This window comes from Oncorhynchus tshawytscha, linkage group LG22, assembly GCF_018296145.1.
Source record: "Oncorhynchus tshawytscha isolate Ot180627B linkage group LG22, Otsh_v2.0, whole genome shotgun sequence".
NCBI classification, from domain to species: Eukaryota; Metazoa; Chordata; class Actinopteri; order Salmoniformes; family Salmonidae; genus Oncorhynchus; species Oncorhynchus tshawytscha.
The window spans coordinates 7,496,802-7,506,386 of record NC_056450.1 but is presented as its reverse complement, the minus strand read 5'-3'; positions in this window follow the sequence as shown (position 1 = coordinate 7,506,386).

Here is a 9,585-nt window from a genome sequence, read left to right as displayed (position 1 = left end):
TCTCAACAACAAAACAGTGATCAAATTAAGAACCTACATCTGTACATCACATACTGTACAGTACCTTTCTCAAATGCCATGACCTATTCAACTTGTGCCGACGAAGCCAGCAAGGGGCAAGTAAATGTCACCTAGTGTGTACCCAGTCGCTACACATGGAGGGTTTGGTGTTGGCATGGGTTGGCATGGTCTGTGTTGTCACTCCTCATTGGCATTAGGCTACAGGCCATTACCACCATGACTGTGAATGTCATGTCTAGGCTTGTATAGTCTGGATGAAGTATCTGGTAGAGCAGTTGAAGTGGGTATGTCTCCCTATGATGTAAAACCGCAAGGAAATACACGCTTTAGATACATACCTGATGTTGTCATGACAACACGCTCAACATTCACTGGCTGCTTCTTATATTGGGGACAGTCCTTCTATACTTAATGTGAATTAACTTCAAAAGTAAGAAAGATTAAATGGTATTTAGAGTTGAATATAATTTATTAAAGCCACAATTTGCTTACCTTGTTTTTCTTTAGCTTCCTTCCTTCCTTCCTTCCTGTGAGACCTAGAACTAGGCTGTGGCCGGTGAGACCTGATCCCTCAATGCCCCTCTCTTCTCTTCTTACATATCCACACAACATCCACATCACTGTATGTTTCAGTTCCACGTTTGAGTACATTCTGAGAACATCCACTCCTTCCAGACTGTGGATGTATTCTAAGAACATCCACTCCTTCCAGACTGTGGATGTATTCTGAGAATATCCACTCCTTCCAGACTGTGGATGTATTCTAAGAACATCCACTCCTTCCAGACTGTGGATGTATTCTGAGAACATCCACTCCTTCCAGACTGTGGATGTATTCTAAGAACATCCACTCCTTCCAGACTGTGGATGTATTCTGAGAACATCCACTCCTTCCAGACTGTGGATGTATTCTAAGAGCATCCACTCCTTCCAGACTGTGGATGTATTCTAAGAACATCCACTCCTTCCAGACTGTGGATGTATTCTAAGAACATCCACTCCTTCCAGACTGTGGATGTATTCTAAGAACATCCACTCCTTCCAGACTGTGGATGTATTCTAAGAACATCCACTCCTTCCAGACTGTGGATGTATTCTAAGTGCTACTCTGAACAGGTCCCTTGTCACTCCTCAATAGCAGGACAACCATGATCCACCAGTATCTATTTTAGGCCAACACAGTTTTTCTCTTTCAACCATGACCCCCCCCACCCCCCCACCCCCATGGTAGATTCCTCCTCCTGATCACTGCTCACTTTGCAGTTTATAGATGCATTCCACTTCAAGAGGCAGGAAGCTAAACACACATCTCACGCTCCCCCATCCCATTAAGGCACATGCTCCGGCCTGTAGCCATGGTTTCCTATAGGGGAGTCAATCAAGTGACAGGAACAAAGACAGGCAGAGAGTGGTGCCTACAGTGTCCTGCTTCCCCCTTTGTCTCCCTCCCACTCTCTCTCTTTTGCTCCCATCCTCACTACCCTTTCTACTCTCCTCTCCCCTCTCTGCACCGCCCCTGGGGCCACATACACACAGACATACACATACATTAGATTGATCACTAATGGTGACGTGTGATCGCTCCAGATCACATTTGGAACGTTGTCTGTGCTTATTGTGCCTCGACGAGAGGCTATTAAAATAATGAAGCTATCTGTGTTCTGAATCCCTGTTGATAGACATGGTGGAGATATATTCCTCATCTAGGCCTTCAAGTGGTGACATTTGATTTTGATAATGCTTTGGTGGAGTAGCAATCATAACAGTCTGTCTGTACGTGCCAATTAACATAATAAGGGGTGGGAGGGCGGGGAGACAAAGACAGGAGAGAGACACAATACAACACACACAATATAGACTAATAATCAGCTGACCTAATTTAGCATATTAATCAGCACAGCAGCACCAAGGAGCAGGAAGGACAGCGAAAGCAGCGGCTCTTCTAGTTGCTAGTCTCTCCATTAGTGCAGTTCAGAGGAGGCTTGGCAAGAGTGTAACACACACACACACACACCCACGCACACACACACTAAAGGCTGAGGGGTCTGTGCTGGAGGCTTCCATGTTGTTTGGCTTGTGAAGACACAGGACATGGATGGGAGCCAAATCCATGGGGCAAGAGTCTGTGTGTGTGTGTGTGTGTGTGTGTGTGTGTGTGTGTGTGTGTGTGTGTGTGTGTTCAAAGCAGCCCAGCGCTCTCTCCTGTTCTCTCAGACTCTTTCACATTATGTACATCAGATGCCTCGGCCTTTGTGTTCTGTTGCCTGGTGATCACAAATAGAGGCGGGGAGTGTGTGCATGTATACTCTGTGTATGTGTATGTGTGTGTGTGTGTGTGTGTGTGTGTGTGTGTGTGTGTGTGTGTGTGTGTGTGTGGGGGGGGGGTATTTTTAGTCAACAGATTGCAATGAATTATTGGTCTGGAATTGTCATTCACCAGAGATTACTTTTGTGAAATAGCTTTTTCACAGAAAATGGACCATGCAGGTAAATATACATCCTCGTGTGCACAAAAAATGTATTAAACTAAAACCAATGATTACTCAGCCAGGTGTGTGCATGCATGTGAGAGTGCGTGCATGTTCCTAACTTGCTTGACTGCGTCCCAGACATGTTGTTAGCTCTGTCCTCTTTAATACGTTGCGAAATGTCCTAGAAACAAGGTGATTTCTGTTGTGTCTGTAAAAACCAACCAGAAGAATGACTTGATGCTCTCACAGGGTCACGGGGAACATTAAACAATTGCTCATCATGTCTGACTGTGTGGCTCAGTGGAGTAGCGGTGTGGGTGAGGTAATGGGATCAGGGTAGTGCTTCAGGTGCCAGGGGTGGCGCTCAGGGTGGGTTATGGGTGGGGGCTGGGGATGCCAGGTTTTGAGGCGATTTGGGGCAGGGTTGGGGGGTTGGGTTGGTGCAAGGGGTGGGGGTGCAGGGTGTAAGGGGGGTGGTTGAGGCGGGACACAACGGCTGGCTAGTCCCTGAGACAATGTTCACTCACTGTCATCATTGCAGTGACCATTCAAATGTGTTTAGAGATGGTTTTGTAAAACTATAACAGGATGTGATGATGATGTCACGCAAATAATTTCAATATCATCAAACTCGATACAGAATACAAAGACAAGGCTCAGGATGTCTTCCTACTTTCCCTCAGGTGGCTAAGTCATTCACCCTTGACCCTTGACACTGTAGGAATGGCTATAAACACAACACCACACCAGTACGCGAGACAAAGTACACAGACAAAATTAATGTAGCTCTCAACCGTCCCTGACAATTTGCTGTAGAATAAAAGAGCCATTCACGCAAGCCTACAAAGGAGAGGGTAGTGAGAGTGAGGATATGTCGTGGCATAGTGTGCTGTCCCAAATGGTACCCTGTTTTCTATGTATTGCACCACTTTGACTCGGGCCCAGACACAGCCGTAGTGTGGCTGTACCATCATGATCAGCTGAGCCCTGTCATAGTTCCCCTTTATGAGCCAAACTGTCTGAGTCGGGAAATTGATGGCTTCGGATGTGCTGGCCTGGCTCTGCACTGCGGCAGAGGAAGAGGCAGTGTGTAGTGTGTGTGTGTGTGTGTGTGCATGCTTGCGGGTGTGTGTGTGTTTGCATGTGAGCATGCAGAAGCAGAGAGCTCATCAGTAATCAGAGAGCGTTGGTCACCTTTTCCTCTACAGGTATTTATTAGTGCACACACATGCAGGCAAGTGCAACCTCGGCTAATGAACAAAACATAAGTACACACACTGATCATGTAGCCAACACACAAACATCACCTACCTTATCAATGAACAGATGTGGCAAACAGTCTGCTGATTTCCTCTGCTTGTGTCCTTGTAGATCTTGGTGCCAGGAACAAGGGCTTGACATTACACAACAGAACTCAGGGCTATTTGGTCAGATCACAGCAGGGGTCCCCTCTGACTCTCTCTCTCTCTCTCTCTCTCTCTCTCCAACAGGGAGGGGGAAACGATGTGTCACTAGCCTAGCACAGAATTGAGTTATTAGTTTAGTTACACATGTAAAAACACATATAACAAGGCAATGGAAACACATAGTAAAACTGAACCACACAAAATTCTGAGGGGTCACAATGTAAATAAGGATGGCTGGGGGTGGTCCGGAAGGGTGGTAGAATTTAGCATTTTTCAAACACCTGAAACAGATTTTCCTGCAATATAGAGTCATAATAAATTATGCTTAATTCTATATCTATATATATATTTTGTTCTGCATATCTAAGTATACCTTTTTTTAAAGAAACTAAATATGCTTCTCCGCACCTCTGCTAAAATCTGGGTAAAAGATTGAAAGGAATGTGAGTCTCATTCAGGACATGAGTAATTGCTTGTTTTAAGTCTACCAACCTTGCCAGCAGGCATGCCAGCTAAGATAGTTAGACAAGCTAGCCACTCTAACTTGATTGACAGCCTGAAAAGGCTTCTTGGTACCTAGTTATGAGGTTGGGAGATCGGGTACCTGTCTGGATTAGCTAAAGACAACTTCATAAAATTGCTAGGTGATTAGTAGTATTACAGAGTAACAAATAAACCCAAAAATATAAATATATATATGTTTTTTAAACCGGACAAATCTGAAGGGCTGATCCTGGAAGCTAATTGGACTGTGCCACATTGCCACGACGATGCCAGGATACCGATTTCCCTTAACCAGCGTGCCCTGGAGTTACTGCACGGCCATGGATGACTGAGCAATGGAGCTTTCTCTGCCTGTCCAGATGTCCTAATTTACTGCGACTGGCGGCGTATGTAGCCCATTTAAATGCCCTCACACCGGGTGTCAGCGGGCGCAGTGTGGAGTGCCGGCTTGGTTACATTGTATCCATCCACCCCAGGTGACTCATGTAGCCTGTTGGTGTCCCTGGTTCAAGGCCTAATAGGACTGTACCATGGCCTTGTGAGAGATTAGGGTCAAAGTCAGTAGGGAGAAAACGTTGATAAATGTTCTGAAATGGGGGAGGGACTGCCTGACTTTGTTCAATAAGAACACGGCTTTGAGTTTTCTATTGTAAAACGCTTTGCTACGTTGTGCTCTACTGAACACAACCTAGATAAAGCCTCACACTGGCTCCACCATCTCACAGCCTTTAGAGGAATCATAGAGATGGGAGAGAAACGAGAAACACCTTCCATTCACTCACTAGAACCCTTCCTTCACTCACTAGAACTCTTCAGTCACTCACTAGAACTCTTCATTCACTCACTAGAACTCTTCATTCACTCACTAGAACTGTTGTGGACATGCTCAGTTTGAAACCAACTGTACCGTTGTGTTCTAAAAGCGATAGGGGGATTTGGAAACGCACATGCTCAGTTTGAAACCAACGGTATTGTTGTGTTCTAAAAGCAACAGGGGGATTTGGAAACCTGTCTTCCTGTTGGGGAAGTTAATCCACTGTGGAACTGTGTTACTCTCTAATGCATAGAGAGGGATTTAAACAGTGGCAGTCACTAGGTGGATAAACACAATTTCACAGATGGCAACGAGAGAGAGCGAGAGAGCGAGAGAGAGAAAGAGAGAGCAACTCTTTGGTAAACAACTAATAAAACACATCATCCCTGATCCAGGCAATACACAAGTAAGGATAGATCAAACGTCTGTACCGTATACACACCATCGCTTTAACATCATGGAGGTGGATTTGACTTGCAGATGTGACCTGATGGTACGGGTTCCTCCGAGTAATTAGAGCTGGGTATCTGGGGACCAACGTAAGATGTTGAGACAGGCTGTGTGAGGTCACATTGACCAGGCAGTGGGATGGGGTTGGCACCTCTGCCACCTGTCTCCTGGCAACGGGCCTTGTCTTAGGCACCCACCACCAGCTGGGATGCTTAAACTGCACATGCACACAAATGGGATCGGGCACAGACACACACACACACACACGTGCACACACGCTCACATGAGTGCCTGCACAAACACACAAACGCACACACTCCCAGATGTGGCACGTTGGGAGACAGATGTTGTGTCACTGAGGAGAAGACGGGGAGGGAATGAGGGATGTTTTCAAACAGATTGTAGAGGGGAAGAGGGGGAAGGTGAGCCAAGAGTGCAACCTGTCAGTCTGTCTGTCACAGTACAGAACATCCCTAGGAGGGGAATTATACTGGGAGGATATGGCAGTGTTCTGTACTTTCAGGTTTTTTTGTGTGTTGACTGTGTGTGTTGATTTTCCTTTATTAGTGATGTTATGTTCTAAAGTACAGTGTGGAGCTTCCTTATTTTCCTTTATTAGTCCTCATGTGAGTGCATAGTCCTGAGTCCTCATGTGAGTGCACTCTAATGCTTGCCTGTAAACCCCTCATGTGTGACTAGCTCTGAGTGCTATTCTGATCCACTCTCTCTGTGAGTGCACTCTCTCTCATGTGAGTGCAAACTAAACGCTAGATCCACTCTCTCTTCTCTCTCTCCAAACTAAACGCAGAAGGCGAAGCTCCGATCCTTGCAACGATTCTCGCGGAGTTGTCTGTCTGATGACCTCACTGCAGGTTTAAACTGATAAGACATGAGTGATTGGCCCGTCTACTGGGGTTTAATATGCCTGATCATTAAAGAGAGAGCTACTTGATATGCGTACGGTGGTGTGGCCTTTCTATGAGGAAGTCAACGAGACACCCTAAACACACGCACGAATGCACACACACACACGATTGATAGGGCAGAGCTGTCAAGGGGCTGACATTATCTCGGTCAATGACGTGTGATTGAGCCACAAGATGAGCAATCATTGTCCTTTGTGACCGTGTCAATAGCCTCTTCGACAGATACAATTACCCTGCTGCTTCTGATCAGCCACTTACACACAGTGGGGAAGATTACATGAGCAATAGACAATTTCAGCATATTCACTCCTTAAAAAGTTACTCGACATGAAATGTAATGGATCAGGGAGAAACTGTATGTTGCCGGGACAATCGTAAATGAAACCAACTTGTATAACATTTTTCCCTTGGCTGGATTGGTTCGTTTGTGGGTGTCTTGGGAGCTCTGCTCGTTAATAAATACAGCTGAAACTGTAACTCAAGGTGCCAGTCATGACAAGCTTTATTAGCAGAGCAAAAGAAAAGGAAAGAAAGTCCAATGTCCAAAATACATTTCAAACAACTACATGTCAACCAAAAAGAAAAAAAAAAGAAAAAAAGAAAATAGCAATAATAGCTATCAAATAAATATTCACATCAACAACAAGATATCGGTCTTTCATTGTTTGAATCAAACATTTTCCTGCGACATTCTTTAAAGATGTCTTCACAAAGATTATAAAACAAGATATGTACAATCATACAACTGTTATAGGACATGCTAGGAGTTGGACTGCATCAATGTACCACACGCTGACTGTACTACACAATGGCTGGCTGCATATTAACTGATATGGTCCATGAAATGCTTCTGTATCCAATACCTGAGCCCCCTGTATGAGCTTGGAACTATTAGAAAACTTGAGAAAAAAAATATTCTGAATCCAAATTCCGATCAACCCTCGAGATAGAAGCAGAACCTGGAGTTACAATGTATGTGGATATGTCCTGTTATGTGATACGCCCTCTTCACTCCCTATCTGTGCTACGAACCAACCGAGAGACTCAGAGGAGCCAGTCTGAGTCTCGATTGGTTTCCTGTGTTGAACTGTTGCTAGGCGTTGTTGAGGAATTCCAGTGTGTGACCAACAAGGAACTAGAGCCTTTGTGCAAATCAAATCACTCCTCTAGTCACTGTGACTGACTGACTACCGCAGCTCACCACATAGGTTAGCAAACACGGTCTCAGTCACAAAATCAAAACAAGGATTCAATTCACGCTTTAATACGAAAATTAAAACACAATAAACCCAGAAAAACGAATAATGGAAAAATATCTATCTTTGGACAGGGCCAGCCTGTGCATTTGTTAGTCGATTGTTCAAAGTTAGGAGGCTTCCACATAATGTACCCCAATGCAAAACGCTTCTACAAGCCAACAGTGGCTGGAGCCTAATGTCTTAGACCAGATCATTTCCTTTACTCACTCATCTCCTAACGATACTGTACAACTGATAGCAGACTCACTGACATCCTCAAATAGCATTATTCACCTTTAGTCTCAAATGTAAAAAATGGTTTAGCGGCACAGCAAGCCATGTCATTGGTTACCCTACATACCAGTGGCTACTGACAGGTAGAAGAGGAGAAAGGGGCAAACACAGATGGGACGGGAGAAGAAATGATGGTGGTTCAGTTTGTTTTGCCATACTGTACATAGGCTACCGTTTGTCCATGGAGCTGTCACATGACATATCTCCCAAACTGATCCCAAAGCTGCATTTTTATTGCCACTCGATCAGTTGACTTTGCATCGCAATAACTTGGATCATTATTGCTTGATATGCTAAAGCAGAGCTAGATCAATGCCATAGTGTACACCCACATTTCTAACCATGAAGCCAAAGATTCAAGCAAAAAAAAAGGGTCATAGTTTAGCGACCCATTGGACTGGACTGTCCTCCATGTTGGTGGGACTTAAGTGCTGCTCACTGGAGGTTTACTGGAGGAGCAAGAGAAATAGAAGGACGAGAAGAAACATTTTGGAAGAGTAAGAGAGTAAAGGAAATGGAGTGCTACATTGGATTGTTGAAAATTAAATAAATCAACAGCTATATTTTCAACAATCAAGATGAACTTGGGGGATACGATGTTAAAGACATAATAGAAACTGCACATCTCTGTTGGTTATCAACAGTGTTTCCCCTAGGATTTTTTTCAGCAGCGGTGGCAAATTTAGTGTGTAGGGGTGGGAGGATAAAAGTTTTCTTCACAAGATAAAAACGGTCACATGTTGCACATTTTCCAATTTGGACAAATCACCATGTGCCTAAATAGTAGTGATGTCACACCATCATGGTTGCATACCGTTACTGTAACAAGTTGGAACAACGATTAGCTGATGATCAAAAAGTCAAGATACCGTACTGAAAAATGAGATATGCACTAAAGAGCACTTCAGGACAAAGTGTCCACTTGTTCTGAATTGATTTCACTTTTGGGGGGGAATTCAACATGGAAGAAATCCTTCTCTTGATAAAGCCCTCGTGATGAAACCCAACACGAATGGCCAATGGCGCGGCCCCCGACTAAACATTTTAGAGGCCGTCCTCTTCGCCGCAGATAAAATGTTTCTGTTTTTAAAGTTAATTTGCTGCAGTTCTACACATTTTGTCATGGCTTATGCTGTGTTCTTACGCTATCTTAGTGACTCAAACATTATAACAAAATCAATAGGGGCCTATGCCATGACATTTCTTGAATTTTTGATTCTTCCTGACTGTCTTGTTTTTATTTAGGTGATTGTTAGTTATCAAAGTTGATCTAATTAAAAAATATATAGCTCCATTATCTGTTCTACATGCTTTATATCTGGTTTCAGGCCTAAAGCTGCTAAATGAATTTAGCTGAAACACTGATCAAAATACTAATAACGTGATACTGAAACACTTTCTTTCTCCTGTAGTAGGTCCGTAAACTGGAAATTCCATTTCCCCAGTGGACTCATCCTGACA